General features: G+C 44.2%; 1 non-coding gene across 1 annotated transcript; it reads left to right on the top strand.

Annotated features, from left to right (window-relative positions):
• The first annotated feature begins 7,270 nt into the window (after positions 1-7,270).
• On the top strand, positions 7,271-7,373 carry LOC125408592 (U6 spliceosomal RNA). Its single transcript, XR_007234505.1, has one exon. It is a non-coding gene; the product is annotated as a U6 spliceosomal RNA (small nuclear RNA).
• Positions 7,374-22,981: the final 15,608 nt, after the last annotated feature.

Raw genomic sequence — 22,981 nt, 5'->3', positions numbered from 1 at the left:
AAGCCCTGGGGTTAGACTGGCGTGCCCATTCCTGTGGTCTCTGTGCCCATGGCCAGCACATCAACTAACCCTAAACTAGTCCAGTCCTTTGCATGGTAGGACTCTTTGATGGGAATGCATATTCTTATAAGGTAATTTTTAAACGAAACCCTGATTCTTGCCTCTAATGGTACCTAAGGATGGAAATAATTACTGATAAAATTTGTCAAAATGAAGGATTTACACTTTTTCTTTTCTTTTCTTTTTCTTTTCTTGAGACAGTGTTTCTCTGTAACTTTGGAGTTGTTCTGGAACTCACTTGGTAGACCAGATTGACCTCGAACTTACAGAGATCCACCTGTCTCTGCCTCCCAAGTGCTGGGATTAAAGGCATTCACCACCGCCACCCAGCAACCACTGTTGTGTTAGTGTTCTTTAGAGAAACAGAGCTTATAGGATATATATCATATATAATATTTTATATCTCATATATTACATATAATGATGTTATATATATATATATATATATATATATATATATGTATATACAAAGGGGATTTATTAGAATGGCCTATAGGCTGTGTTATAGCTAGTCAAACGGTGGCTGTCTACCTATGGAAGACCCAAGAATCCAGTAGTTGCTCAGTTCATGAGGATGGATGTCTCTGCTAGTCTTCAATGTAGTCCAGAATCCTAAATAAGTATGCTCTAATGCCAATGAAGGGGTGGACTTGCTAGGGAGAGCAAGCAGGCAGGGAGGGAAAGAGAAAGAGGGAGAGAGAGATTGAGACTGATTCCTTCTTCCATGTCTTCTAGCAGAAGGTGTGGCCCACCTCAAAGATCTGGATTAGAAGAGGATCTTCCCACTTCAAATAATTTAATTAAGAAAAAAATTCTTCACAGGTGTGTCCAATCATTTGGGTTTTAGTTAACTCCATATGTAGTCAAACTGACAACCAAGAATAGCCACCATAACTGTCTTACATGGTCTTTCTCGGGCTCAATAGACACCGCTGAACTGAAGCTGCAGAGGGTTTACGAAAAATGCTCCCATGGCTGGACAGTGATGGCATGCGCTTTAATCTCAGCACTCAGGAGGCGGATCTCTGTGAGTTCAAGGCCAGTTTGGCCGAAGGAGCAAGTTCCAGAACAGCTAGGGCCACACAGAGAAACCCTGTCTTGAAAAACCAAAATAAATAAATACATTTTTAAAAAGTAAAACACAAAAACCAAAAAACAGACAGACAAAAAAAAGTGGTCACATGAAAAAGGCAGGGGGTATGATGTGAAATTCCCAAAGAATCAAGAAAAATAGGGGCTGGAGAGATGGCTCAGCGGTTAAGAGCATTGCCTGCTCTTCCAAAGGTCCTGAGTCCAATTCCCAACCACCACATGGTGGCTCACAACCATCTGTAATGAGGTCTGGTGCCCTCTTCTGGCCTGCAGGCATATATGCAGACAGAATACTGAGAATACTGTATACATAATAAATAAATAAATCTTTAAATATTTCTAAAATATTTAAAAATTTTAATATATATATTAAAAAATAGAAAAGAAGGGGCTGGAGAGATGGCTCAGAGGTTAAGAGCACTGACTGCTCTTCCAGAGGTCCTGAGTTCAAGTCCCAACAACCACATGGTGGCTCACAATCATCTATGAGATCTGGTGCCCCCTTCTGGCCTGCAGGTGTACATGCAGGCAGACCACTGTATATATAATAAATAAAATCTTTTTTAAAAAAATAGAAAAGAAAAAAAGAAAAAGGTTTCCTTGCCTTTAATCCAAGCACTCAGGACAGGAGGGCAACATAGAGAAAAGATGTCTCTGGAAGAAAGGAAGGAAAGAAGGAAGAAAGAAAGAAAAAAAGAAAGAAAGAAGAGAGAAAGGGAAAGGAAAGAAAAAGATACAGCTCAACGTTAAAGCTCTTTCTAGCATGTGCAGGATCTTGTATTCTATCCCAGCAATAAAGGGGAGACAGACAAACAGACACAGGGGTGGGGTGGGGTGAGGCGGAGATTGAGAGAGAGATTGAGATGTACCTGACTGAATGCAGGTTACTACAGCCTCAAAGCGACCAGTCAAGGGAAGAAGAAAACAGACAGAATATCAGGAGGTATGAGCTCCCATCTCCGTGTTTGGTGGCTGTGCCCACAGCCCACACAGTTGGTTTATCAGGTCTGGGGTGAAGAAGATTTAAATGGCCATTGGGAGCCTTAACAATGAATTCCATGTGGGCTTTTCAAGTAATAAAGATATTCAAACATGTGCATACAAACATGTGCATGCAAACATGTGCATACAAACAGAAACACGAATTACGTAGGCTGTGATCCCGGTTTTATCTTTCTTTGGGGGGTGGAGTTTGCAAGACTACGAAGGCCCTCTCATTTGAGGGCATCGTTCAACTCGACCACAACGCCAGAGCTTTGGGATTGTGAACCAGAATCTCGGGGGTCTTCTGCACAACATTGTGGAGATGTTCTTTTCTTTGTGCATTGTTATTTTTGTGTGTCTAATTTAAAAATTTGACAAACGCCTCTCCCCATATATTTTTCCCATGTAGCTATTGAGATAGAAGGAAGTACAGACACTTTTTTTGTGTTTTGTTTTGTCAATCACGGCTTTTGTTGCCCTGATTTATTTACAGATTGACAGTTTGTTGCTTCTCAGAGTTTGGAAATTAATGCTAAATCAATACTTTATATAAATTTATTCTGGTTTTTACTGTAGATTATTTCACAGCCGATTATTGGACTGGTGTAAGACTCCACCGTACGTAAGTGACAACATTAGGCTGGAGGTGGAAAGTCAGCCAGCGCCCTTGCATAGCACCTTTGCGTGAGAAGCCACACAGCATTTGCATGCAGCATATGGGGAATCCGTGCAGCCTGGGAGTTTGGAGCTAACGTGCCTGTCTCGGATCCAGCCAGACTTAAGCGTGAAGTTTACACCGCTGTGCTGAAGGCTGGAATCTGCCAGGGTGGTGCTCCAGGGCGCCATCTTCACGGAGCGAGTCTAGACTACTTAGCGTCTCTACACGGAAACGCTCCTAACTACAGGGGACTCCAAAACGCAGTTTTTCTTCACATTCCAAAGCTGTTCCAAAATCACTCTAACGTTTTGAGCAATCTATTTTTCCCCCCAACACAGGGTCTCTCTAGGTAGCCCAGGCTGTCCTGGGACTCACAGAGATCCTCCTGCCTCTGCCTTCTGAGTGCTAGGATTAAAGGTGTTCACGACTACGCCCAGTTCTGAGCTTTATGTTCTAAGACTGTGAGGTACTTTCAGTATAGAAAAAGACTTAATTTCTGACTTATGAAATGTAAACCCATTCGCACAGCCAAATGCATTTCCACGTTTAAACTGAGACATACACACAATGTAAGCATTGGCAAGGGTAAATGGGACACCAAGCTCATAAAATTCTACCATTCCCATAACCTCGCCCTCAAAGAAAGGCACTTTGTATCCAGAGATGGCTTTTGTTCAGTTTCGTCATTTACTTTGTCTTTTTGTTTTTGAGGCAGGGTTTCTCTGTGTAGCCTTGGCTGTCCTAGAACTCACTCTGTAGAGCAGGCTGACCTTGAACTCACAGAGATCTGCTCACCTCTGCCTCCCAAGTGCTGGGTTTAAAGGTGTGCGCCACTCCCCGCCTGGCTTTACTTTGTCTTTTTTTTTTAATTAATAAAACAGAATTGCATCATTTCGCACCATTCCCCTCCCGTCCTCTAGCTCCTCCCATACCCCAACCATACCCATGCACTCCCTCTCAAATTCCCGGTCTCTTTTTCTTTGTTATTTGCTGAATCCATTTAGTATTGTCCAGGATTGCATGGCTCACAACCTGGTATTGGATGGACTATGGGCTTGCCTGCGGGGGGGGGGGGGGGGGGGAGGACAGGACAATACTTCCACTCAGTGTCCCTCAGTGGCCTGTAGTTCTTTGTCTAGGGGCAGTGCCCTGTGAGACTGTCCCTTCCTCTTAGCACCTCTATTGGTGATGTCCTTGTTCAGATCTTGTTTAAGTAGCCACATTGTTAAAGTCACGAGAGAAGCCTTCCTGTCCTTCCTAGGTGATACAGTTTCACTGCAGGTTTCCTGGTCCCCTTGCAGCCCTCCACCCCTTCTTCTCTAATGCTCCCTGAGCCTTAGCTGCAGGAGTTGTGCTGTCGATGTGTCCCTTAGGGCTGGGTATCCCATCATCAGGTTCCTGGGTTTTGACCAGTTGTGGTCTTCTGTTATGATCTCTCTTTCCCAGAAAAGCTTCTTTGGTGAAGCTCTGGAACAACTCTTACTGTGGGTCTAAGGATGAGTATTTAGAAGGCATTTAGGAACTACGCTGTTTTAGGAAAGCAACAGTTGCAGGAGCTTCTTTAAGAGCTGTGATTTCACTGGCTCCGGTTAAGTGGCTAGCTTTCCAGTACTGGGCATGGTTTCCTTCCTGTTGAACAAGCTTAAGTCCAATAGACAGCTGTTGGTTACTGCCCAGATATGAGAGCCACTGTTGTGGCTCTAGGGATGTCTTGCCTTGCTGGTCATGTTCATAGGCCTCACAACTGTGTTAACTATTGGTAGCTTCCCTCCCTTGGCAGCTTACATTAGTACCTTCAGGGACTGTGAAGGTTCATCCTCAGAGAGGAGGATTTCAGTAGACCCAGCTCAGATCCTGCAAGCCCTGAGTCCACAGTGCCTGCGCCTTTAGCTTTAGGGCCTTACCTTCAGCCTCTGGGAGGCAACCAAGGGGAACAGTAAGAGTCTGTATTTGGGGAGTGTCTTGGACTCCCCTGACCAACAATTCGAAAGTGAGTTTTTCATGCCTGGTACTGTACAGTTGTTTTTGTTTGTTTGGTTTTTCAAGACAGGGTTTCTTTCTATAGCCCTGGCAGTCCTGGAACTAGCTCTGTAGACCAGGCTGACCTTGAACTCACAGAGATCCTCCTGCCTCTGCCTCCCAAGTGCTGCCATCAAAGGCACGCACTACCACCACCAATGGTACTGGGATTTTTATTAGAAGGTCTATGGCTCATGGAAGAAGTATTGTCAGCCCAAACAGCTTAACTTCATTTAAATAATATATGTTTACTTAGATGTATTATATGTAATTTGGGCTCAATAAAAATAATATAATCCCTTACAGCTTTTTCAAACACCCTTAGTCATGTTAAATTTTTTAAAGTTTTTAAAAAATATTTTATATATATGGGTATTTTGACTTCATGTATATCCATGCACCATGACTGAACCTGGTGCCTACTGAGGCTGGAAGGCATTGGAAGCCCTGGAGCTGGAGTTACAGATGACTCTGAGCCTCCACGCGGATGCTGGAAACCAAATGTGGGTTCTCTGAAGAGCAGTCGGGGCTCTTTACTGCATGGCCATCTCTCCAGCTCCTTCATTTAAATAATCTGATTTTATAAGGAAAAAAATCTTTGAAACCGCAGAAATGGGGGGACAGATCGGTGGCTGCTCCTGCAGAGGATCCGGGCTCAGTTCCCAACATCTGCAACTCCAGCTCCAGGAGACCCAGCTCCCTGCTTTAGTGTCAGGGGGCATAGCACGTGTGCGGTGCACACACGACATGCAGGCAAAACACTCATACACATCAAGTAAAAATAAACACTTTTTTTTTTCCCAAAAAGAAAAAGCAGAAATGGGCCAGGAGTGATAGCACACGCCTGTGGTCGAAACTGATGGATCTCTGTGAGTTTGAGGCCAGGCTACATAACCAGCCAAGGCTACATGAGATGACTCAGTTGTTCAGAGTACTGGCTGGTCTTGCAGAGGACCTGGGTTCAATTCCTAGCACCCACACGGGATCCCAGTCCCAGGGGATCCAGCACCCTCTTGTGCCCTTTGAGGGCATTGCACTTACACACAGAGAGACAAACTTAAAATATTAAAACAAAAAAAAAAAGCAAAAAAGGAAGGGGTGGAGGAGGCTGGAGGACAGATAAGCAGTTAAAGGACCTGAGTTCAAATCTCAGCACCCGCGTGGGTCACAGCCACCTGTAACCTCAGCTCCTGGGGGGATCCAGCCACTTCTGGCCTCCACTGGCATTCATGTGCACAGACCCACACAGAGACACTTAATTAAAGATAATAAAATAGATCTTTTGGCGGGGGAGATGGAGTTGGCAATGCAGAAACGTGGACCTGGACACTCGCTGGTGGAAGGAAGCAATCCCTTTCGTGACAACAGTGTTAAGTTGAAGAAATTCTGCCTGCAAAACAAATATTGTCACATGCAGATTAATGTTTGGAAAAATAATGTGTGTTCTATAGTCTCATCATGGCTTGCCCCTAATAAAATCTCTGTGGGCATTTACGGGCTTCTTCTAGCAAATCTATAGGTGGCCAGGTAGCTTTATATTTGCATGAGAGTCAAGGGATGATCGTCATAAGCCGGAGATGAGAAAAAGACTACAGTCATTTGGGGTCAGAGTCAGTCATAAAAGGCTTTCCCACATTGCACATGGTAGAGGAAAGGTCAGAAAAATAAACGTTTTGTTTTTTTGTTGTTGTTGTTTTACAATATTGGGGTTCAAACGTAGGGTCCCATTCATTCCAAGCAAAGACTCTTCACTCAGCTGCTTCTTGCCACCCATAAATGCTATCAACCAACTCATTCAAGATTTAAATACATCATTCCGGGCCAACAGTAAATGTTTCAAATAAAGATTTGCCAAAACAACAGTCAAATTCTCCAGTACAAATTCATTAACCAGGGACTGCACAGACTCCTTTGGAACCCTAGCGCCCAGCTCACGTTCCGAGAGCAGAGTCTGTTGACTCAGCAGCCTTCATGTTTCCGGCTGTGAAAGTTCAGCACAGCCTATTGACACCTCACAAACCTAGCTCAGCTCGAACCGACCGTTTCTGGCCGATGATGGCGCCCCCATGTGTACCTTTGTTGTAACGTCTTCCGAGTCTCAGGAACAATACCGTTTACAATACCTCTGTTCTCCCATCTGGGATTATTTTGAGAGAACACTGAAGAAAATGATTAATCCGATTAACGTTACCTATCGACTTGCTTTTTATTTCTGGGTGCGTTTTGTTTGTCTGTGTTGTTTTTGGGGACAGAACCACAAGTATCCCAGCCTGCCCTGGAACTCCTTGTATAACCTGAAGATGACCTCCTGCCTCCACCTCCCAAGGATTACAGGCTTGGGCCATCGTGTCTAGTTTATACAGTGGAGAGGATCCACGGCTTTGTGCATGCTAAGCAGGCACTCTACCAACTGACCTATAACCGCCCCCAGGTTGTTTCTATAAAATTTTAAAATTGGTGCTCGCTTCGGCAGCACATATACTAAAATTGGAACGATACAGAGATTAGCATAGTCCTGCGCAAGGATGACACGCAAATTCGTGAAGCGTTCCATATCTTAAAAAAATTTAAAATTGTTTTAAAATTATGTGTACATGCCTGTGTGTGTGTCCACAAAGCCAGTGCAGATGCCTGAGGAAGTCAGAGGCATCAGATCCGCTGGAGCTGGAGTTACAGGCGGCTGTGAGCCACTTACATGAGTGCCGGGGCTTGAACTCAGGTCCTCTGCAAGAGCAGTATGTGTCCTTACCCAGAGCCATTTCTCCAGTACCTACTCTGAAAAATTTTGGGGGGGGGGTGGTAAGTGAAGAGGGTAAAGAGGGTATGGGTTAGTTGGTAGCCCAAACTGGTGTCAAACTCACAATTCTCCTGCCTCAGCTTCCCAAGTGTGTAGGCCACCATTATTAACAGTCAAACATTGTACTTAACGAACTTTTCCCTGAGAATTGAGGGTACACTTTTTATCATAATGTTATTTTATTCTCGTGCCTAGAAGAGAAAGTAGTCAGTTAACTCATTGCTTTTAACACATGAGTGCTTGAAGCAACCTTTTAGAGGTTGCTAACAGTTCATGTGCTAATTCTAACTCATCTTTTTCAAATAAATACGAACTTACTTGAATCATTGTAAAGACACTTCTTCCTCCTCACAAAAAACTACACTGGATACGAACAGAAGGGACCTTGTTTCCTTTTTAATTGTATATTAAAAAAAAACACCTCATTGTCTCAAAACTCCACACACATATAAAGGAACCCACATTTTTTGAAGCCCCACTGTGTGTCAAGATCGTAAAGCCAAACTGGGAAGACTCAAGTTGCTAAAGAAAAACAAACAAAACCAAAAAGCAAACCAACCTATTTTCTTTTTCCTTCTGTGAAGCAGTAATGACTGCCTCACTCATGAGAGCAGCCATAAAAGCATAGACTTTGAAGGGTGCAGCACCTTAATGTTTACGAGGGAAGCCTTGGTGACTCCCAGCATAGATTTTATGGGTTGCTTTGTATATAGAAAAATCTCTGAATCTGAGATTTTTGCTGATTGGTTTTTTTATTTAAAATTTTCCTCACGGGAAATGAAGTTAGAAGACAGGACCATCACTCCTGAAGGAAAGCCTGAACTTACTAAAACCAGAAGGATCAGCTGAGAGGCCAGGCAGGCTACACTGGATGAGACAGAACACAGTAACATGTCTCCCCTGGCAGAAGCCAGTGTTTTTCTCTTCCAGCAGTTTCGAAACTGGACACCAGCAACCCGTGGGTTTCAAAGAGGGCAGCAGGAGAGCGCCTTAGAGGCACTCTGGTCATGGGGCCCTAAGGAAAAGAGAATGCTGTTTTAAATTTGTTGTGTGTGTGTGTGTGTGTGTGTGTGTGTGTGTGTGTGCACGTGTGCACGTGTGCGTGTGTACATGTGTTATACTCAGAAATGCCATGCTGGCTGCTGTGTGGAGGTCAGAGAACAGCTTGTGCACGTTGGTTCTCTCCTTTCACCAAGGGGATCCCGGGAATTCCGCAAAGGTGCTGAGGCGTGGCTGCGGGTGCCTTTACCGGCTAAGCCACCTCACTGGCCCTGAATACTGGCTTTGGTGTCTTCCCACCAGAGAACAGAAGCTGTCTTGGGCTTTCTGATTATTCTTTCCTGTCACCTGAGCACCCATGCTTCTCTTCCTGCTTTCCTTTACCCACCCAGAAGCCTCTACTCTTTCCAAGGAAAGCTGCAGGCCCACAATTCCCTCTGTTTTCCCCGTGACCCAGTTTAAACTCCCACGTTCTCACACTGCTCTTCTCATCGACCTCATCAAAGCTTAGCGATGCCCCCGCCAACTTTTTAACTTACTCTTCTTCTCCTCCTCTTCCTCTTGCTCTTCTTCTGAGACAGGATCTCACTGTTCGGCCCTGGCTGACCTGTAACTCTCTCAGTGTGCCAGGCTGGCCCTACACCTGCATCTGCCTCCTGAGCGCTGGAACTAAAACTGTGTGCCATTATACGCAACTTTGTTGGGGGTGGGGAGTAAGGCGGATAAAGGGGATGGAGCTGTAGCTCGTTTGGTAGAATGCTCACCTGGCAAACAGGAAGCCCTGATTTTTGTCCCCAGCACTGCATAAACTGGGTGTAATGAATGGCCCACGCCTGTAATCCCAGAACTTGGAGGGTAGGATCACAAGTTCAAGGGCATCCTTGGCTACACTAGTGAGCTCAGGGGCAGCCTGGTCTAGGAGATAAGCTCCACATGCCCACATGCCATCTCCTGGTGTCAGCATATGAGTTAGCAGGAATAGTGGTGAGACCCAGGAACGATCTCTAGTGCATGATGCTCAGCTCCCCAGTCAGGAAAAACAAACCAAACACAGCTGCGCTCTCCGTCTCACAGACTGGCAAATATTACAGGAACAACAACATCAGCAACAATGCTGGTTCCTGGAAAGGGTTCGCAGAGGAAATGCTACACAGGGAAAAACAGAAATCGCTACAATCAACCTGGAAGGCATTTCAGCTAGAGGTCCACTTAAGGTAAACACTTAAGGTTCACTTAAGGTAAACACTGCAGACACACCCTTACTGTCCCCACGGCAGCTTTTCTAGGCCTCCACCCATGTATGCCACTCTTGTGTGATGACATTTACTCTTGCTCACAAAAAGCCATGAAGTCTGTCTATCCACTGTAGTGATATTTGATTGTAAAATAACAAATAAAGCTTGCCTGAAGATCAGAGTGCAGAGTTAAACCACTAGTTAGCCATAGAGGCCATGCTAGGCACATACCTTTAATTGCAGTACTTGGGGAGACAGAAACAGATGGATCTCTGTGAGTTCAAGGCCACCCTGGCTACGCGAGATTGAGCCAGTCTAAAAGAGAAACAGAGCCAAGTGGTGGTGACTCACACCTTCAATCCCAGTACTTGGGAGTCACACACCTTTAATCCCAGCACTAGGAAGATGGGGACAGGCGATATGGCTGGTCAGAGAGAGGAATATTAGGCGGGAGTAGACAGGCGCTCAGATGCAGTCTGAGGATGCAGTCTAAGAGGCAGTCTGGAGATGCAGTCTGAGGACAGGACTCAAGGTAAATCCCAAGGTAAATGGAGAATGGTGACAGATCTAAGAGCTGTCAACAAGGTAATTCAACCTATGGGTCCGCTACAATCTGGAATTCCTTTGCCTTCTCTATTACCAAGAGGATGGCCTCTTATAGTTATTGATTTGAAAGATTGCTTTTTCACTATACCTTTGCAAGAAAAGGATAGAGAAAAATTTGCCTTCACAGTGCCTACTTATAATAATTCTCAGCCTACTAGGAGATATCAATGGACTGTCCTCCCACAGGGGATGCTCAATAATCCCACATTGTGTCAATATTTTGTTAATAAGCCATTGGAAATAATTCGTAAGCAATTTCCCAAGTCCATAACTTATCATTACATGGATGACATTTTATTATCTGATTCAAATAAAGATATTTTGGAAAGTAAGTTTGAAGAAGTAAAGAAAGTCTTGCCTAGGTGGGGATTACAAATCGCCCCTGAAAAGATTCAAAAAGGAGATTCTATTAATTACCTAGGTTACAGAATAGGGTTAGAGAAAATTCGAACGCAAAAGGCACAAATTAATGACTTCCAAAGATTGTTAGGAGACATTTCCAGTCTACGACCAGCTGTTGGGATAACACCTGATCTAATAGTTCATTTAAACAAAACCTTAGATGGTGATAAGGATTTGAATAGTCCCAGAAAATTGACAGTAGAAGCAGAAAAGGAACTGACAATGATTGAGGAAAAATTACAGGAGGCACATGTGGATAGGATCACCCCGAATCTTAGTTCCATCCTAGTCATACTGCCTTCCAGAATTTCTCCTACAGGGATTTTAATGCAGAGGAAAGATATTATTTTAGAGTGGATATTTAGACCTCATAAACCAAGTAAAAAATTAAAAACTTATGTAGAAAAGGTCTCTGAATTAATTATAAAAGGTAAACTGAGACTTCGTCAACTAGCAGGTATAGACCCAGCAGAAATTATAGTGCCTTTTACTACTGAGGAAATAAGAAAGTTATGGGAAGATAATGAACCATGGTAAAGAGCTTGTGCTAATTTTTTGGGAGAAATTAACAGCAACTATCCCAAAAGTGATAGACTTAACCTCATAAAGAGAACTTCTTGGATTCTTCCTAGAATTGTATGTGATGCTCCAATAACTGGAGCCCGGACATTTTATACCGATGCAAATAAATCAGGGAAAGCAGGTTATAAATCGGAAGAATTGAGTAAGGTGGAACAAAGCCCTTATAATTCTGTCCAGAAGGCAGAATTATATACCATTCTTATGGTGCTAAGTGATTTTAAAGAACCTCTTAATATAGTTACAGATTCACAATATGCAGAAAGAGTTATCTTGCATATTGAAACCGCTGAATTCATACCAGATGACACAGAGTTGACTTCATTGTTTATCCAGGTACAGGACATAATTAGGAATAGGCTTTGTCCAATGTACATAACACACATCCGGTCCCATACCGGTCTGCCTGGCCCTCTAGCACAAGGTAATGCTGAAATTGACAAATTATTGATTGGAAGCATTCTGCAGGCCTCAGAATTTCATAAAAAACATCAAGTCAATAGTAAAGGCTTAAAGAAAGAGTTTTCCATTACATGGTAACAAGCTAAGGACATTATAAAGAGATGTCCTACTTGTTCTTTCTATAATCAAACACCGTTGCCTGCAGGGAGTAACCCAAAGGGTACTCAAAGGAATGAAATCTGGCAGATGGATGTGTTCTACTTTATGGAATTTGGTAAATTAAAATATGTACACCACACCATAGACACGTATTCAGGTTTTCAATGGGCAACTACCCTGAGCTCAGAAAAGACTGATTCGGTAATCACACATTTATTGAAAGTTATGGCCATCATGGGTATACCTGCACAAATAAAGGCAGACAATGGTCCAGCATATGTATCTAAGAAAATGAAACGCTTCTTTGCTTATTATAATGTAAAACACATTACAGGTATACCAAATAATCCTACAGGTCAGGCAGTTATAGAAAGATCAAATCATACTATAAAGGATATGCTGAACAAACAGAAAGGGACAAAAGATACCCCCAGAAATAGATTGCATAATGCTTTATTAACCTTGAATTTTCTTAATGCTAATGAGAAAGGAACAACAGCAGCAGAGAGTCATTGGATAATGGAAAAAACTTCTGAACTAAACCAACCTGTTTATTTCAAAGACGTGCTGATCTCTCAATGGAAGCCAGGAGATGTGCTACGTTGGGGAAGGGGTTTTGCTCTTGTTTCCACAGGAGAAGAAAAATTGTGGATACCATCAAAATTAATAAAGGTTCGATTTGAAGAGGAGAAACCTCTTGGAAAGGAGAAATGACGGCTCATCTACAATGATGATATTTATACAGTTGGTAAGAAAAACATATAGAATGGGGGCAGGGTTCTGTTCTTATCTCCACAGGAAAACACTGATCTTTGAAAAGTTCAAGGGACCCTGGATATTTGAATACTGACAGATGGAAAATAACGGCCCAATAGGGACTATCAAGAAAACTGAATAGGTTCTGTAAGTAAAATATACTAAATCATATTTCTAAATTTATAGAGCTGGTTTTGGAGTTGGACTCTGGCTCAGTCCCTCTCTAATTCCAAGCCTGTTGTTAAAAGAAAAACCCAGAGTTTCTGGAGTTTCTGTCTCATGTCAAGAGCCATGATATGGGACAGAAAGAAATATGAGTTTAGAAAACATCTTTACTTTTCTTCATATCTATCATACCTTTCATTAAAGATATCTATCATGCCTTTCATTGAATATATGTATGTCTGTATATGTCTATATGATTACTGTTTAAGTTTTCCACAATGAACAATGAGTTTTTCCTGCAGTGACATTTGAAGTTTCCAGGAAGAAGATGGGGCCCCATAACAACAACTCCACCTGGTTGATACGACGTCATGATACTGATAGCGCTACTACAAGACCTGTTTTGGGTACCAGCTGCACAAGACGGTTCCAACGTGGTTAGCTGAAATGGTGCACATCTTGTACAACATTCTGGCCAGACCTCCACAAAATACTCAGAGACTATTTGCAATTTTAAAAGACATTGATCTTGAAATTTAACCATCATTTTACTTTTACAGGATCCCCCAGAAAGAACGTTGCCCCCATGACAGCTGGAAGTAATTCTAGAGAACGACGTCCCCTCTCCCAGTAAAGTTTGTCCCTAAACCCAAGGATTTGGTCTGAGCATTGGTAGAGGTAAGAACTCTCTAGTGGCTGACCACTCTGCTTCTCTGATCGGTCAGCTTTCACCTCCTAGTATCTGACTCCGAGTTTTTATTATTAAGACCAATTAAATTCTTGCTACAATCCACTTGGACTTTCTTAGGCTCACAGACCAACACAAATGTGGCACAATTAGAAGGCTCTAGATAGTACTGACACTCGCTCTTGTTTCAGAGTGCCCTTCCATTCCCGTATAATGGGAAGCATCCTGTCCTGGAACCTGAAAAGGCCCTGTGGGCTGCCTGCCACCCCAACCATCTCAACTGAGGTCCCAGTTAATGAGTGAGGCCACTCTCCAATCTGAGCCGAACTGGTCTAAAGATTACTAATGTAATGGTTAACCTGCTTTGGGGTGTGTGTGTTTGTGTGTGTGTATGTGTGTGTGTGTACATCTGTGTGAGCATCTCCTGGCATTGTAAATCAAAACCAAGCGTCCTTCCTCAAGTGCCTTTTGTCAGACATTTTGTTGCAGTGAAAACACATGTCATTAATCCACCAGTGGGCCCTTCGGACTGAGAGAAATAATAAAGATTTGAGGTTTTAAGACATTATAGTTATAGAATTTCATTCACTATAAAAGATACTTGATAAGTCAATAAAACAGAAATAAACCTGCAAAAGCCTCTGATGTAATTAACAGGGAAAAACAAATGAATGACTTTACCATATCCTGCCTATAATGTGGCAGTTAGTAAAGCTGTGTCTTCAACTCTAGTTCACAGACTTGCTATGTGGAAATTTCAAAGGAGCCACCTGTGTACTTTAAACATTTTTTGAATGGTCAAATTAAAAGCATGTTAATTTTAACACTGTTACTTTATTTAACTTAATTTACTTAAAATATCATTGCAACGTGTAGCCAATAAAATCCTGAGGTGTTTCACATTCTCATTTTTCTTGACTTTTAGAAATCTGGTGGGCAGCTCTCACAGCACAACTCAGTTTAGATTAGCGGTTCAGGTCTCTCCAAGCTGCAGGAGAACCGGCCAGGAAGGAGCCTGGCAACCCCAGCACCAAGGAGGCTGAGCAGGGGACACAGTGAGCTTGAGGCCCTGTCTCAGAAAAGAAGGAAACAGAGATAAGAAATAGAAAAGAGAGAAAGAGAGAGGGGGAGGGAGAGAGAGGTCATACATTGGGTATAGCTCAGCAAGACCATGCTTGCCTAGCATGCTCAAGGCCCCGGGTTTAGCTCTCAGCATTGAAGAAGAAAAAAAAAAAAAACACATACAGAAGAAAGAATTTCCCTAAGACCTATGGCAAAATCAATATCTTTAAACATTTTAGAATTAGATGCTAAAAATAAGTAGAAAATTACAGGCATTTTTTATGTATTGAAATATAAGTTCCATGTGGTGACTTTAAAATTATGTGAAATGGGTCAGGTAGTGTTGGCTCACACCTTTAATCCCAGCACTCAGGAGCTAGAGGCAGGCAGGACTCTGTGAGTTTAAGGTCAGCCTGGTCTACAGAGCGAGTTCCAAAGCTACACGGAGAAACCCTGTCATGTATAAAAAAAAGGGGGGGGGCACGAGTATTTTGTCTCTGTTACTGTGATACTTGTAATTATACAAATGGTACAAACAAACAAGGGAAAAGTGGGAAAGCAGGTCTCCCTGTAGGGACAGATGGGTTTGTGAGCACCCCAACAATAATCTGGACTAGCCATGCAGAATAAGGAATAGTACATGCATCTTGGCTTTGGGTATTCAAAAGCTAACACGGGTTTAGTTGATGGTGTGATGTGGTTACTGTGGTGTCATTAGTGTGGTATGGTTTGTGTGGTGTGGTTGGTACGGTGTGGTATATACTGGTTAGTGTTGTGTGGTGTGGTTGGTACGGTGTGGTATATACTGGTTAGTGTTGTGTGGTGTGGTTGGTACGGTGTGGTATATACTGGTTAGTGTTGTGTGGTGTGGCTGGTGTGTTTGTTTGTTTTCTGTCCTGCGCCATTCTTTCCCTTTGGGCTCATCCACGGCAGACACTCGAGTTCCTGTCCTCTACAGTGAATATCTGCACTATTGGCTGGCAGTGATGGTGCACACCTGTAATGACTGCATTTGGAAGGCGGGGACAAGGGGATCAGAAACTCAAAGTCACCCTCAGCTAGAAAGGGAGCTCACCGCCTGGGCTACAGAACATCCTGTCTTAGCATTAGATGCGCAACTATTCCTTCCATCCTGGGAAGCAAACACACAGGGTCTGATCTGGGCTTGTCTGGCCAGACTTCCCATAAGACTTCAAATCCCGAGTGAGGTTCCCAAAGGCACATTTTTGCTTAGTGTATTTTTCTTTTGGAGATAGAGTCTCACTCTGTAGCCCAGATGGCTTCAAATGTGGGACCCTTCTGCCTTAGATTCTCAAATGCTGGGATTAGAGATGTGTGCCTCCACGCTTGGCATCAGAATCCAGTTTTGATTGTGGTAGCCAGGGTCTACGCGCTGAGGTGGCAGGACCTTGCCACACTGTCCCGATGACACACCCTTGCGGTTTCCCACAGCTAGCCCTACTTCCTCACCATATTTTCTAAGCCTGTTTCTCCAGGTCCCGGGTCACCTCATGTGCTCTGCAACAGGCTCTCCTTATTTGCCTGGCTGAAAAGTCTCTCAGTAGATCCTTCACTGTCTACCTAAGACATCTATCAACTAACCCCTTAGCAACACAACTGGCACATCTCTGCGCTGGGGATGTGGGCCCCTGGTAGACACTTGCGCAGCGCATGTGCACTCTGATGGGGGTGAGGGGCAGATGATAAATGGCGAAGAATGTGAGAAAAACTGGAACCCTCACACAATCTTGTCCACGTGGCCGGTCTGCTGGGGGCATACCTACAGTGTTTCTATTTGGCAGGAGGATCATGAGTTTGGAGCCAGCCTGGGCTACCCGGCGAGAACCTGTCTCAACATAAAAACAAAACAAATGGCAAAAACCATTATACATGCATATTAATAGTCTCATTAACAATAATCAACAAGCGAAAACACCCAAATTCCCATCATCAGTACTGGTCCATCTATCCTATGGAATATTGTTGTACACTAAAAAATGAGAGATGTACTGGTAGGTCAGCATTAGAAAACCTGAAAACATTGTGTCAACTGAAAGAAGCCGGTGACATAAGCTCGTTGTTTATGACTGTTTATGTCAAATGTCTAGAAAGGGCAAGTCATAGGAAACAAAGTAGTGGCTGCCAGTGCTGGCGGGGGGGGGGGGGTGAGGAGATGGAAAGGGATGGTTTCTGCGAAAGGAAGAAAATATTCTACCTTTGTGACGAGGCTCATTGGACAAGTCTGTGAAAATAAAACGCACGGAGATGGGTATTTCTCCAGATGCAGGTTATGCTACATGAATTATAAACTGTTATTTAAAGACATACACGGGGTTCTGTCGTCTGGTACACAGAGGTGACCTTCAGATTCCTGCTGGTGGCAACAGCGGGGAGGAGCAACTGCCAGCAGAGCCTGCTGCTCAAGAAACGCCAGCGGTTTCTAATTTTAGCCTGTCCTATATTTGTTGCTTTTTGGAGCTTTTGACTCAGTGTATGAGCTGCCCAAACAGAAATGCCTTTTATGTTTTATTACAACGACTAAACTGGGAAATCAACTCACCAATTGCTTTTTTACAAAAGGAAATGAGCTAAAAACAACATAGATGTAACGCAGAGCCCAGTGGGATGAATGTGTTTGCGGGGGAGGGAGAGTCCACTAGCAAAAACGCGGGGTTTTGTTATTTTAAAAAGCATTTCGTTTCATTTACTGTAAATGGCCAGACACTGTTTGGAAGGCATGGTAAATCTGCTGGATGGTAAAACATGACGCGTATCTTGTTTCCATTTTCTTATTCCTTCCAGTTCATCTTCTCATTGTAAATCATTTTCCATTGTGGGAGGATATTAAATTTAAATCAAATTGACGGTGGAAAAAAATGCAGTGGCTGCATTAATCAATTCATTTCTCTTAGTCGCCCTGCCTCCTGCAACCCTTTTTAGCAAACACTATGGTCTGAATAGCTACAAAGCTACAATTTTTTTTTTTGGGGGGGGGGAGTTTCAAGACAGGATTTCTCTGTAGCTTTGCTGCCTGTCCTGGAACTAGCTCTTGTAGACCAGGCTGGCCTTGAACTCACAAAGATCCACCTGCCTCTGCCTTCCAAGTGCTGAGATTAAAGGTGTGCTCCACCACCGCCCAGCCAACTACAAATTTTAAAGAGTTTTCAAATTGATCTATCCTTCCTGGATCTGAACAAACAGGGAGTTTCTTTCCTTGAGCAAAAAGTTCATTTTAAGGTCAAGAAAAATTTTTACTGAATTATGATATGAATATTTAAAATGCATTTGAATATTCTCTCACAAGGAAAGCTATGGAACTAGTAAGCATTTGAGGGAGTGGCATTATAGCTGCTTTGTAAACATTAATAAAGTGTGCTCACCACGTCCTTAGGCTGGCCTAGGTGCTCGGCAGGAGGGCAAACACAGGCATCCCTGCAATTAGCTAAATAAACCAAAGTTCATCACCAGCCCGTGAAGATTCAGAAACGGAGACACAGCAAGGGCAGATCACAGCCCTGACTGAATCTAGGGGAGTTCAGCGCTGGCCTGCTGTCCTCTGTGAAAAGCTCTGAGAACTCTCAACAGCCACAGGAGCCCACCGCCTGTTCCCTACAGGCAGAGAAGCCAAGTACTTCTCCAGATAGGTTACATCTGCCTAAATTCTAGCGCTACGTAAAGGTCTAGAAAAGGGGGTGTCTGGGCTGGGTATGGTGGTATATAACTAATTCCAACAACCAGGCAGACACCAAGTTCTGGAACACACGCACACTCACACATGCACACACACGTGCACACACGCACGCGCGCACATGCACATTCACACACATGGGATGGGGAGCTGCAGGGAGGGGCTGTAAAATATAACTAAATCTGCTTTGAGCTCTCCTGACATAGCAAAACTCTTCAAATTTAATGACTAATTTTAACACCCTAGGGCTGGAGAGATGGCTCAGAGGTTAAGCGCACTGACTGCTCTTCAGAGGTCCTGAGTTCAATTCCCAGCAACCACATGGTGGCTCACAACCATCTGTAATGAGATCTGGTGCCCTCTTCTGGCTCTGACACATTGAGGCTGAACACTGTGTACATAATAAATAAATAAATCTTAAAAAAAAAAAAACCACCCCTTTTTGGGTCTGGGTTACCTTACTCAGTAAAGCGTTTTCTATTTCCATCCATTTGCATGCAAAATTCAAGATGTCATTGTTTTTTACCGCTGAGTAGAACTCTAATGTATATATGTTCCACACCTTTTTTAACCATTCTTCTATTGAGGGGCACCTAGGTTGTTTCCATGTTCTGGCTATTACAAATAGTGCAGCTATGAACATAGTTGAACAAATGCTTTTGTAGTATGATAGAGCATCTCTTGGGTATATTCCCAAGAGTGGAATTGCTGGGTCCTGAGGGAGGTTGACTCCCAGTTTCCTGAGAAACCGCCACACTGATTTCCACAGCGGCTGTACAAAGATTGCATTCCCACCAACAATGGATGAGTGTTCCCCCTCACTCCACATCCTCTCCAGCATAGGCTATCATTGGTGTTTTTGAGTTTAGCTATTCTGACAGGTGTAAGATGGTATCTCAAAGTGGTTTTGATTTGCATTTCCCTGATCGCTAAGGAGGTTGAGCATGTCCTTAAGAGTCTTCTGGCCATTCGAAATTCATCTGTTGTAAATTCTCTGTTCAGTTCAGTACCCCATTTTTTAATTGGGTTAATTAGAGATTTAGTGTCTAGTTTCTTGAGTTCTTTGTATATTTTGGAGAAAAAGAGGAATATGGTATGTACTCACTCATAAGTGGATTCTAGCCATAGTTAAAGGTCTGTGAGTCTATAATTTGTGATCCTAGAGAAGCTAAATAAGAAGGTGAACCTGAAGAAAATCATATAGTTATCCTCCTGGATATTAGAACTAGGCAAGAGTGCCAGGCAAACTCAGGTGCATGGGGGGTGGGGGGATGGAAGTAGGGGAAGATGGTTGGGGAGAGGGGAGAGGGGAGAGGGGGAGGATTGGGGATGGCTTGGGGGAATGGGAGGGGGGAGGGAGGAAGGATGGTTCTGGGAGCAGGGAAGTTTATATCTTAACTAAGGGAGCCATTTTAGGGTTTGCAAGAGACTTGATTCTGGAGGGGATCCCAGGCCCAAGGAGAGGTCCCCAGATTGTACTCTGGGCAGCAGAGGAGAGGGTGCCTGAACTGGCCTTGGCCCATAACCATACTGACGAATATTTTGCATGTCACCACAGAACCTTCATATGGCGATGGATGGAGATAGAGACAGAGACACATATTGGAACACTGGACTTAACTCCCTAGGTCCAAATGAGAAGCAGAGGGAGGGAGATCGTGAGCAAGGAAAGCAAAATCAGAGGGGGCCTTCATCCGACGATGGATGGAGATAGAGACGGAGACCCACATTGGAGCACTGCAAGTCAGGACCGCGAAGGGTGCGTTCACCCACTGATACAAGGGGACTGATCGAATGAGAGCTCACCAAGGCCAGCTGGACTGGGACTGAACGAGCATTTGATCAAACCGGATTCTCTGAATGTGGCTGACATGGGGGCTGACTGAGCCCCCGAGGTCCAAATGAAGACTGAGAAGCCATTGACAATGGCACTGGGTCTTGTTGCGTCTGCATGCACTGGCTTTTTGGGATCCTGGCCTGTTTGGATGCTCACTTTCCTGGACCCGGAGGGAGGGGGGAGGAACTTGAATTCCCCACAGGACAGGAAACCCTGACTGCTCTTGGGAATGGTGAGGGAGGAGGAGAGGGAGTGGGGGGAGCGGGAGGGTATTGGGAGGAGGGGAGGAAGTGGAAAGAGTGTTTTTGGATACTTGAATAAACAAACAAACAAACAAAAAAAAACCACCCTAAATGTTTCTTCAGTCGTCAGTAGGTGAGCTTAGGGTCATGTGTAAACACATCTAAAAAGATGTGTTGAAAGGTCAGGCAATTGGGAGCCAGAGGCGGGTGGATCTCAGTGAGTGTGAGGCCAGCCTAGTTTACATAGTAAGTTCCAGGACAGCCAGGGCTATATAGAGAGACTCTGCCTCAAAAAACCATAAATAAATAATCAAATACATAAATAAATCGTGTCTCAAAAAAACTATGAATCAATGCATGCACGCATGCATAAAATAAATAAATAAATTCAACTTGCCAAAGTGATGCCTACCTGCAATTCCAGGATTCTGAAGATGAGGCAGGAGAATTATGAGTTTATAAAGTATATTGAACATATTTAACAAGCCAGGCAGGATGAGAGACTAGCAGTCTTAAGGGCAAAAGAAGCCATTTTCACCCAAATGTTAACATGGAATGTTTCTGGTGCCATCAGGAAATAGACTCTTAGACTCGTAGAGACTCCGCTTCAGGTTGCACTTTGTTATTAGGAGTTCTTAAAGCTCTGAAGTGCCAGAGCTGGTCAGGTTCTGATTCCTCACGGAGATGATCTCTCTGTTGCCAGTCCTTTGAACACCATGGCGTCTGTTCTCCAAAAGTCACCAGGAGTGGAACAGCTTCAGAGCGCTCCTAGCGCGTGTGTTCTAAGAGCTCTGCCAAGGCCCAATCAGACGGTCTGATTGTTCTGTTGTCTTCAGTCAATAGACCTGGAGGTTTTCAGGTCTCTGTGAAGAACACAGTGTGGAGAGACAGAACACAGTCCCTTGAAGGTTTTGGTACGAATGGCTGGCAAGAGGGATCTGTGAACTCACGGCAGAGCCAGAACCTCAGTTCTTGAGGTCCATGAAAAGAAGTCTGAAGGGAATATAACCTGGAATCTTACGTCAGCACATCCCGAAGACTGTCTACATTTGGATTCTGTTGCTCTTTCAATAGAGGAATGGCCCGAATTGTAGTACTGGGTATGCCTTCCTGTTCCCTTTTGCGTCTGATGTCTCCACGGTCACCACCTGACCTGTAGTTTTATGTCAACTCTATACACAGCTGTAAGTGCCTACTTTGATTTTCTCTGGGTGCACAGTCCCCTGACAGGTTAGGACCCGCCCCACTTACTGTGCCGCAGCCCTGGCAGCTGCTGGTCTGCTCAGCGCCTCATGGAGCCACACAGGAGCGGGGTTACAGGTTCTTTACCATCTTTTCCTCGGGTGCGGGGATCTGAACTTGGTAAGATCTTACCCACTGAGCCGTGGCCTCGGCCTCCGCAGCCTTGTTTCTGAAGCTGCATGGTCATCCCGTCAACCTCCCCCACCTTGTTGTTCTCCCATTGGTTCCTGGAGACAGAGTCTCACTTTGAGGCCCAGGCTGCCCCGGAACTGAGTATGTAACAGTCGGGATTAGACTTCAACTAATAGTGATCCTCCTGTCTCAATCTCTCAAATGCTGGGATTATAGTCATGAACCACCATGCCCAGCTTGTTTCCCCCCACCACCACTATTCTTTTTTTGAGACAGGGTTTCTCTGTGTAGCCCTGGCTGTCCTAGAACTCACTCTGTAGACCAGGGTGTCCTCGAACTCACAGAGGTCCACCTGCCTCTGCCTCCCAAGTGCTGGAATTAAAGACATGCACCACCACTGCCTGGCACCCAGTTTGTTTCTTTAAGACAAGGTCTCATTATGTCACCCAGCCTGGCCTCAAACTCAGTTCTCTAATCTCGGCTTCCTGGATGCTTAGATTACAGGTATGTACCATTATTTCCTGTTTCCCACGTACAAAAAACAAGTCCTGGCCAGACACTGTGGTCTATGACTGTAACCCAGTATTCAGGAGACTAAAGCAGGTGAATCGCTACAAATTGGAGTCCAGTGTAGTTTATAGTACAGAACTTCAGGCTGGTCAGAGCTACACAGTGAGACTCTGTCTTAAAAAACCAAGGCCCAGGCAGGTGGGGATGGCACAGGCCAGCACTCGGGAGGCTAGAGGCAGGCGGATCTCTGTGAGTTCAAGGCCAGCCTGGTCTACAGAGTGAGTTCCAGGACAGTCACTTCACAGAGAAACTCTGTTTTGAAAGAGAGAGAGAGAGAAAGAGAGAGAGAGAGAGAGAGAAAGAGAGAGAGAGAGAGAGATGCACCAGTGGAATGGCTCAGCAAGAAGAGGCACCTGCCATGAAGCCTGCCAACCTGTTCATCCCAGGAACCCTGTAGTAGGAGGAAAAGACCAACTTCTTCAAGCAGTCAGTTCACACCCACACACTCACTGCAGCGTTCTCGCGTGCCCATGGAAGATGGGCGTGGCACACACTAAATACGTGTAATCAACAGTTTTAATTGGGGCCAGTGAGGCGGCTCAGTGGGTGAAAGCACCTGCCACCAAGCCAGACGACCTGGTTTCTATCCCTGCTCTAGTTTGCTTTT

Source organism: Myodes glareolus, chromosome 9 (genome assembly GCF_982192425.1).
Source record: "Myodes glareolus chromosome 9, mMyoGla1.1, whole genome shotgun sequence".
Classification (NCBI taxonomy): domain Eukaryota; kingdom Metazoa; phylum Chordata; class Mammalia; order Rodentia; family Cricetidae; genus Myodes; species Myodes glareolus.
This window is presented reverse-complemented; position numbering and strand designations above follow the sequence as displayed.